Here is a 10191-nt window from a genome sequence, read left to right on the forward strand (position 1 = left end):
CCAGGGCAGGCCAAGTGTTTTTCCTGGGAATGCTCCGTGTCCTCAGGGGGCAGGAGGACAAACCTGTGGGTTGGGAAGGAGGCAGTGCCGTGGTCCCTGTCCAAGTCCAGCTCCATCCTGGGCCTTCCAGGAACTGGGAGTTGGGTCCAGCTTTGGGGGCCGCCAGGACCTGGACCTTCACCTGGATATTTGGCTGCTGCTGCTTGTGCAGAGCTCGTTCTGCACCTCTGAGGGGTGTTCCCAACCTCCTCCCCCTCCCAGGCATCCAAGCTCCAGGCTCCCACCCAGGTGGGTATCCCCAGCTGATGGATATTCCCAACTGATGGCTGTTCCCAACCTCTTCTCCTTCCCCAGACATCCAAACCTCAGTCTCCCACTTTTTTTGGCACATCCCCTCCTACAGAAAAGACCAAAAAAAAAGCTGCTTCTCCTCCCCTTTCCCTTTCCCCCCAAACTCCCCACAGCCAGGAGCAGGGGGCCAACCCAAAAATCCCCCTGGACACCCTCACAGAATTCCAGGACAGGTGTTACCCCAAGAACAGGTTTTATGCTCCAGCCTTCCCAAATTAAATTCCTTCTCCACACCTCGGAGAGGTTTCCTGGCTGTTGGCAGAGCTTCAGGATGTGCAGCTTCTCCAGCAAGACAGGAGCTGCTTCCAGAACCCACAGAGCCTCTCAGTGCCAGAGTCAACGGGAGGATTTTCCTGCAGAAGTTTAAAAAAGCCTTGGGAAGGTGTTTGCAGGAATAACAGGAGCAATGTTTGGATTGGGGGGTTGGGGGGGGACCCCCAGGAGGCACCTCAGGAAATACGATCCCAAACCCCCAAAGGTTCAGACTTGGCTTTCAGGAAGGGAACACAAAAAATCCCTTTCTGGCAGCACAAACAAAACCACCCCCCCCCACACACACACACAAGAGTTGCTCGTTTGGAGAAATTCCAGACAATTGCCAGTGGAAGGAACGGGAGCGGCGGGAACCAGGATACAAAGGATGCTCTGCTGTCAAAAGTGATGTGGCAGCTGCAGTTACTAAGGAGACCAGGACGGGCCATTATTCGGGCTTGGGAGAAGAGGATTCCTGCTAAAAGAGTCACAACCCATGCTCAGAAAAGCAGGATTTCACCGAGCTGGAGGACAGATGAGAAGAGGGAAAAATCCTCCCCCTGGAATCTGCTGAACCTTCATCCTCCCCCTTGCCCTGACCTCGAGGGAAAGGGGTTGCACCAACTGTTGGGAACATTCCCTTGTTGGAGGGGAGGCCGAGGTGTGTTGGAGTGGTTTGGGCTGTACCTGGTGCCTGTTTTTTCTCTGGGCTGTTCCCAGGCTGTGCTGGGAGGTGTCCAAGGAGCTGGTTCTGCTTCCCCAGTGGAATTCAATCCCTTCCCTGCCCCTGCTGCAGGAGCACAGCAGGCTCTGAGCCTTGGCTGCTCTCCCCATCAGCAGATGGACAGAGAATGGATTTGGGGTGGGAGGGGCTCGGAGTCCCCCCAGTGAAGCTCCAGGAGCTGAAATGTCCCCCCAGATGAGGAGGTGTCTGATGAGCTGGGAGGCAGATCCCACCCCCCACGGCTCCGGGTTCAGCCACGGGAGGATTCCCAGGCATTTGGGAATTAGAGCCTCTCTCCCTGTCCAAAACTCAGCTCCTTCTCCCTCTGACAGCTCTCTGGATGCTGCTCCCTTTGTCTCCACGGCCCTGGTGGGACCTGCTCACCCTGCCACCCACCACGGGCTCCTCTGCACTAATTAGCTCTCTCTAGTTCGTTAATACTCCTCCCTCTTCCCCACAAAGCCCTTCCTGATTTAAATTTCATGAGGCTCCAGCCCAGCCGACCTGGGCTGCTGCACATTTCGGGCCTGGTTCCCACCCCGCCCTCCATCAGAGCCCATCAGCAGCCCGGACACTAATTGTGCTCATTAGAGCCGGGGACCAGCCTGACCAGGATTCCCAGCTCTGGGATGAGTCAGGGAAAAGTCAGGATGGGCTTGCTGCAGGGATACAACCACCCCAACACCTCCCCAGGGCGCTGGATCCCTCCTCTCCTGCCCCCTTCCAGGTCTGAGGGTCACAGGGGTGTCACATCTGCTTTGACTCGGGAGTGCTGCTGACCTTAAAGGTCTTTTCCAACCTAAATGATTCCATGAGTCCATAAAATGCTGTCTAATGCCAGTGCCATCCTCCTGCAAAGCTTCATTTCCCAGTCCATGGGCTCCTTTATTAATTTTGCCCAATATCCTAAAAAATAATTAGGACTGAGCAGCCCCAGCTCAACCCAAACCCGACTCTCTGTGGGTTTCTGGGGCCTCACCTCCCTCTGCAACATTCCAGGCAGGCAGACTCTGGTTTTTCACTTTTCCCATCTCCTGTATCCAAAAGCCCAGCCTTTCCCTCACCCCCACGAGCCCCGTGCCCAGCTCCAGGTTTGGAGAGCACAGACCTCCCAGGAGGGTCCAATCACCACAGGGATGGCCCAGCTGGACCCTCCTCACTGCTCCAAAACCTTCAAGGCAGCCATTTCCCCCAGGTTTGTTGGTTTTTTTCCCCCAAACACGAATATTTTCAGCAGGTTCCAGCCAGGCATCGAGATCTTGGACAGGTCTGGCCATGGAAAACCCCTGGAGAAAGCAATGGGAACGACAGGGGGTTGTCAGGAGGGGCCTCAGCAGGGAGAGGGTTTCCGAGGCATCACCGGCTGCAGGTGCCAATCCCGGAGGTTTCCAGCAGAGTTTGGCAGGTTTGGAGGAGCTCCTGGAGCTGGATCAATCCCAGTTGCTTGGACTCTCAGCTTCCAGAAAAACAACTGGCTCAGTCCCAGGAAAGCCCAAGGAAATGGGATTTTTGGAGGTTTAGATGTCGGTGCACAACTAAAAACCTCCGTTTGTGCTGGATTTCATTTTTCCTCCTCACTCACCCCCTGCTCCCTCCCAGCTTTGCTCTGATGGGGTTTCCAGGCTGGTGGTGCTGAAGTTCCCGTGGCTGGGTGGCTGTGGAAGCTCTGGAAGCTCAAATAATTTAAGTTTTTTGTCCCTCCTGGCTCTTGAATCCCCCCCAAATCTCCAGTGACGTCACAGCTCCTGGAATATTCCTCGCCAGGACAATCCTGCCCTTTTCAGCTGGCGAGGCTGAGCCTGGATCTGACCTTTCCCAACACAAACAAACCCGTTTTGTGGCTCCGTGCCCAAATTACCAAATGGCCAACAGGGCCTTTGTGGAGCAGAGCTGCTGAGATGCTGCAGCTCCACGGAGATCCTTGGGCTTGGAGGAGCTGTGGTGAGTCATCCAAGCCTTTGTCCCTGCAATCCCCCATTCCAGGAGCCACAGGTGGCTCCTGGATGCACCAGCACTGCTGGTTCTGGGGGCACAAAAGGCCCTTTGGATCTGACTGTGCTCTTGTGGCTCCTGCCAGGCCCACCCTGGGCTGGGCTGAGATCCTGGGATGGATCCAGTGAGGATGTGGGGGTCCCTCTCCAGCCCACAGCCCCCCGAATTCCAGGGAACCCTTCAATCCTCTTAGAGTCTGTGTCATCTTTCTCCTGTGTCACCTTTCTCCTGTGCCACCTTTCTCCTGTGTCATCCCTTCCCCTGCTGAGGGAAGAGTTCCTCCTCCTCCTCCTCCTCGCAGGCCATTGCACTCACATCTCCTTCTCCAGGCGCTCCCAGAATCTCAATTCCTGGGCATAAATCCTGATCATGTTATTGGCTTTTCTGACAAACTTAACCGAGTTACTCCAGGCCTTTGTCTGGGCTGCCTTCTCTCTCCTCGTGGAGCTCCTGCTCCTTTGCCTCCCGGGGATGGAAGCCCTGGGCTGAGGGGAGGGAAGCAGGAATGATTATCCCCGAAATTCCCGGTGTTATGGCCTGTTATTGCACCCCCTGGGCTGGAAATGCAAGCGGGCTGGATGCACCACGCATTTGAGGGAAGAATTATTACAGCTTTGCCAATTAGACCCAGAACCCAAACACGAGCCCTTCCCTCCTCCTCCTCCTCCTCCTCCCTCCGGAGCCGAGCGGCAGCTGCTGCTCCTCAAACACCAGCATTCCCCCTCTTCTTCTGCCTTTCCACCAACTCCAGCAGCAGGTCTGGGACTGTTTCCCCCCAGTTAACAGCAGTGGGAGGCTCTCCCAGGGAAGGAGCCTCAGCCTGGAATTGTCACCCTGGAATTGTCCCCCCCGACCCCCGCCCGCCTTCCCTGCCCCGGGAAGGAGCAGGGGGTGGGTGAGGAAAAGCCCCCCCTTGGCACCTCTGCAGGGCTCCCCCGCCTCCAGGCCTGGGTGTTTCTGGAGCGCTGGGCTCGGGGCTGAGCAGCCAGGCTGGTTTTCCAGGGCTGGTTTTCCAGGGCTGGTTTTCCAGGGCTGGTTTTCCATGGATAGCCCAGCGCAGGGACCGGGCGGTCGCTCCCCCGGGAGCGCTGCAGGAGCAGGGCCCGACCCTGCCGGGGGAAGGAAGGATTTCCTTCTGCCTCAGGAGCTTCCCAGAGCTCCCAGAGCCCCCTCTGCTCCCAAAGGGCTGCTGCTCCTCCGGACTCCTGCCGAGGACGAGGAGGAGGAAGAGGAGGAGGGAGGATGCCGTGACTCCTTCCCGCTGTTCCCACCTGGATCTGGGGAAGGGTCCCCTCGTGGATCTGGGGAAGGGTCCCCTCACTGGGTCACAGATGGACACGAAAAGAACCAGGAATAGCGATTTTTGTTAAAAACAGGAATGTTCCCGTTTAAGCTCTGCAGGGATAACTCACTCCCAGACTCCTCCAGGAGCTCCAGCTCTGTTAATTAGTGTGAAATTAGTGTGAAATCGCTGTTCCTCGGTGTTTATTGCCCCTCCCGCTGTCCCGGGCAGGCTGGGCCGGCTGGAGCCGGGATTAACCCCCAGCACCAAAATCCTCAGAGGGCTTTGGGAAACACCCCCAGCTCCTACAAACGGGAAAACAAATCAAATCCAACACGGAACCACATGGAATCACATGGAATGGTTGGGTTGGAACGTTTGGGAAGGACCTTGAAGATCATCTCCTTCCAACCCCCTTCCACTGGATAATGATCCATTAAAATAAAACGAGATCAAATCAAAGCAAACCATGGAATCTCATGGAACCACAGGATGGTTTGGGTTGAAAGGGACATTAAAGACCCTTTAGTTCCAACCCCCCTGCCACGGGCAGAGACACCTCCCACTGGATAATGTTCCATTAAAATAAAAGATAAAATAAAATAATAAAGGAATAAACGCTTTTGAAAAAAAAACCACACCAAAATTAAAAATTAATAAAATTTAACATGAAATTAAAAAAATTGAAAATTAAAATTTAAAATTAAAAAAATAAAAAATTAAAAATATATTGAAGTGAAATGAAAAAAAAAACCTAAAATTAAAAGTAAAAATTAAATATGATAAAAATAAAAATAAAATTAATAAGAAAATAAAATAAATAAAAAATAAAATAAAAATAAATAAAATAAAGTAAAATAAAATACAAATAAAATAAAATAAAGTAAAATGAAATAAAATTAAAAATAAAATACAAATAAAATAAAATAAAATAAAGTAACACAAAACAAAGTAAAATAAAATAAAAATAGACAGACCACAGCACAAAGCAGCCCCCCCGCCCACATCCAGCCCCCTCCACAGCCCGCCCTCCCTCCTGCCAAGCTTTCTCCTTTCCAGCTGAAGTGGCAGCTGGTTCCTCGGGAGGGGCTGCGCTCCCTGTCAGTGCGGGCGGGATTTTTCCCGGTCCCCGGGATGCGGGAGCACATCCCGCTGGTCCCTGCCCGGAGCATCCTGCCCGCGCTCCAGGGCCCCCTCGGCCCCCAGGGACAGGGGGAGCACCCAGGGAAAGGACGAGGGGACGGGGGGGTCTCACAGCGGGGGGAAGCGCAGGGAACGAGGGTTCCTGGAAAAACCAGGCGGAGCTGGCAGGAGGCAGCTGGAGAACGACGGGAGCGGAAAACTTGTCCAGCTGAAAGCCCAGCAGAGCCCGGCTCCTCTGCAGAGAATTCCCAGCTCGCCCCCCACAGCTGCTCACGCTGAAAAACCTCCTGAATTATTCAGTTCCCCTCCGTGCTCGGGAGCTGCACAATCCTCCCGGCTCCGGAGCTGGGGGGTTTGAGGGGAGGGACGATCCCGGCGGGATCGAGGGTCCCCATCCCGGCCTGGGAGCCGGGAGCTGGGGGGGTTTGGGGGAAGGGACAATCCCGGCGGGATTGAGGGTCCCCATCCCGGCCTGGGAGCCGGGAGCTGCAGAGGGTGAGGCAGGAGCAGGAGGAGGGAGGGAGGGCTGCTGTGCTTCCAGGGCCGGATTCCCGAGCTGGAGCAGGTGTGTCCGTGTGTCCCTGGATTCCTGAGCAGGTGTGTCCGTGTGTCCCTGGATTCTTGAGCAGGTGTGTCCGTGTGTCCCTGGATTCCTGAGCAGGTGTGTCCGTGTGTCCCTGGATTCCTGGACTGTGTGTCCCTGCTTCCAGCTGGCACCAAGGAGATCCACGCTCAGCCACAATCCTCCCTGGGAAGCTTTCCCACAAGAGGAATAAAATTCCCTCCTGCACTCACCTCAGAGCATCCCAGTGCCAAGGACACACGTCTGGGGGACTTTAGCCTGGATTTTATCCTGGACTTTATCCCGGCCAATCCTTCTGGAGGACCAACATCCCACCCTGGTGCCCCCCAGGGCACTGGGAAGAGCTCGGGGTGTGTCCCAGCAGCTCCTCCTGGGAGCTCCCCACGCTCCCACAGTCCCTGCTCTGCCTCCCAAACCCTCCAGCAAGGAAAATCCCAGGATTCTGTGATTCCATGATCCTATGATCCCGTGATCCTATGATCCTATTATCCTGTGATCCTATGATCCCATGGTCCTTGCCCCCAGTATCACCCCCCGTCTCACGGGATCCCCAGCCCAGGATTCCCAGTTCTCTGTGGGCCTCCGAGTGTTCCCAGTGTTTGGCCCCCGGGATCCCTCTCCCGGAGCTGTTCCTGGGTTTCTCAGATCCCGGGATCCCTCCCCTCTCCCGGAGCAGTTATATTTATTTTTACACTATATTTATTTTATATTATTTCTTTTAATATTATATTTATTTTTACACTATTTTATATTATATTTCTTTTAAAATTATATTTACTTTTACACTATATTTAGTTTATTATATCTATTTTTATATTATATTTATTTTTACAATTTATTTATTTTGACATTATTTTTACATTGTATCTATTTTCATAGTCTATTTGTTTTTATACATTTTATCTGCCTTTAAATTTTCCACGATCTCCTCAAATAGGTCTTGAAAGGCAGCAGCAAGGTCCCAAAGAGATCAGCTGGAAAGCTGTGAACTCCCACCCCCAGCAGCCCAACCACAGCGAGTGCTCACTGCTGATCCTGGAGGGAGATCTTGGAAGAGCAGCCACATTTTTGTAGCTTTAGAGAGGAAACCTGCCAGGTCAGGCCAGCAAAGAGCTCTGACCCCCTGTAAAAATGAGCCTGTCTGGGACACGAGGATTTGCCAGGTTGTTTCTCCTGCTCCCTCTCAAATTCCTGCTCCAAGACAGGGCTTAAATAAACCAGGGCTGGGGGCTGAGAGAAACCCTACACAAATAAACCAGAGCTGGGGGCTGAGACAAGCCCCAGGCAAGTAAATCAGAACTGGGGTCCAAGACAAGCCCTATTTAAACCAGAGTTGGGGTCCAAGACAAGCCCTACCCCAATAAACCCGAGTTTGGGTCCATCCCTGAGCCCACAAGGACACCCTCGTGGGGAAGGTGCCGATGGCACAAACGTCCCCACGGCCACCCCGGGGTGCAAACTCCTCCCTTCTGAGCTCTGCTCGTGTCCCACGGGGCTGTTTGTGTCCAGGGAAGGGAATTTGGGACAAACATCCCTCTCCATCCCGTTGGGAGAGGGCTCTTCCAGCCCCAGGGCACCACAGGTCTCAGGAGCAGCTCCCCACTTTTACGAGCAAAAGGGTGGGTTTGGCATTCCTGGGATTATTTTTTCTTTTAGATTTTATTCCTATTTTGGGAATGAAGCTTGGAAAAGAGGTGGAAGCAGCTCTTGGAGTGGCTCAGGACTCTGACCACAAGATGTGACTCCGCAGTGTCCAACGAGCCTCTGCAAACAAGGTCCTGGCCCAATTTCCTCTTGGCAGTTCCCCCGCCCTGCTCCGTGCCAAGAACAGCAGGAGCAGAGGGAGTGGCAGAGCAAATGTCCCCAAACATCCCACGATAACAAACTGGGAATGAAAATGAAGCCCCAGCCTGGGAATGGCTTCCATGGGACCTGTGAGCAGCCAAACTGCTCCAACCCCCCTGTCCCCAGGAAACCTCTGAGCAGGATTCCTGGCGAGACACCGAGAGCTGGGAGAGGGTTGGGATTTGGGCTGATTTGTGGGGGTTTGGAAATAAACACAGAGCCCTGGAAAAATCAAGTGTTACTGTCTGTATTATCTGTCCCTGGAACCCCAGAATCCCATCCAGTGTCACCCTTAGAAACACCTTCCACTGTTCTATTCCATCTTAATTCTACTCTTTTCTATCTTAGAATGGAATAGAATTAAGGTAGAATAGAATAGAATTATCTTAATTCTATTCTATTCTAATTCTATTCTGTTTTATTCTTTTCTATCCTGTTCCCTCTTATTCTATCCTGTTCTCTTCCACCTCCATTCTCTTTAATCCACTTTAGTTCTGTTCTATCCCATCCTAATTCTATTCCATTCTTTCTCATTCTCTCCTCCTGCCCCTGCAGCCTCGGCCCCTTCCAGGCTCAGCTGGGGACAAACCCCGGAGGTTCTGGGCCTCAGCTCCGCTCCCAGGGCACATCCAACGGGTTTCCCTCCATCCCTGCCCGGTTTCCCGGTGGCAGAGCCCGAGTCCCATCCCTGCCCCGGGACTGGGCACTGCAGGGGAAGCCAGGCCCCTGTTCCTGCTCCAGAGGGAGCAGCTCCAGGCCCCTGTTCCTGCTCCAGAGGGAGCAGCTCCAGGCCCCTGTTCCTGCTCCAGGGGGAGCAGCTCCAGGCCCCTGTTCCTGCTCCAGGGGGAGCAGCTCCAGGCCCCTGTTCCTGCTCCAGAGGGAGCAGCTCCAGGCCCCTGTTCCTGCTCCAGAGGGAGCAGCTCCAGGCCCCTGTTCCTGCTCCAGGGGGAGCAGCTCCAGACCCCTGTTCCTGCTCCAGGGGGAGCAGCTCCAGGCCCCTGTTCCTGCTCCAGGGGGAGCAGCTCCAGGCCCCTGTTCCTGCTCCAGAGGGAGCAGCTCCAGGCCCCTGTTCCTGCTCCAGGGGGAGCAGCTCCAGGCCCCTGTTCCTGCTCCAGGGGGAGCAGCTCCAGGCCCCTGTTCCTGCTCCAGAGGGAGCAGCTCCAGGCTCCTGTTCCTGCTCCAGGGGGAGCAGCTCCAGGCCCCTGTTCCTGCTCCAGGGGGAGCAGCTCCAGCTCCCACCCCGCTCATCCTGCACTGGCTCCGTCAAACCCTCGGCTTCCCCTCTCTGCCATCGACGGCTTTCAATTATTCAAAGAGGGGCCCTGCATTTCATCCCTCTCCCGCCTGTGATTCTTCATAATTTGATGGAATAATTGCAATCCTCTCTCCCATCCCTTCCCAATCTACCCCGTCAATTAACACATTTCCTCAAGTGATTTTAATAATTCAGTCCCAGAGACAAAGTCTAATGTGTCGAGCAGGAACGAGATGCAAAATCCAAATTCAAACCAACCCAAAACTCAGCTGAATTTTCCTGCCCACGCTTCGCCCAACAACTTCAAAAAGGCTAAATCCTACTGAACCACTCCTGCCTTATTTATCATATTTATTTTCCAAAAGCTTTCCATGCCACTGCAATTTATTTGCCCGATTTAATGTGCTTTTTTCTTATTTTTCCCTGCCCTCTCCCACTTTCTTTTGCCTGTTGTCTTCCTGTCCCTTTTCTGTGCATCCAGCGTGGTTTTAAATCAAATTTAAATATAACCCACACGAGAAGGTGGAATTGCCACGGCCAAATTTCCTGCAGCGTGTGCTTGGAACGGCAGCCAAGGAGCCAAGTGGGCAGCAGGTCAGGAAACAGAACAAAAAACCAGCCCCAACAAAAAACCACCCTCTGTAATTAAATGTCCTCAGATTAGATTAACTAAAAAAAAAATATATCATTAGAAATTAATGAGTTAAGTGATTCTGTGACACCAGTGAGAGGCAGGAGAGGAGGAAAAACCGCCTGGGTGAGCA

This window comes from Pseudopipra pipra, chromosome 26 (assembly GCF_036250125.1).
Source record: "Pseudopipra pipra isolate bDixPip1 chromosome 26, bDixPip1.hap1, whole genome shotgun sequence".
NCBI lineage: Eukaryota > Metazoa > Chordata > Aves > Passeriformes > Pipridae > Pseudopipra > Pseudopipra pipra.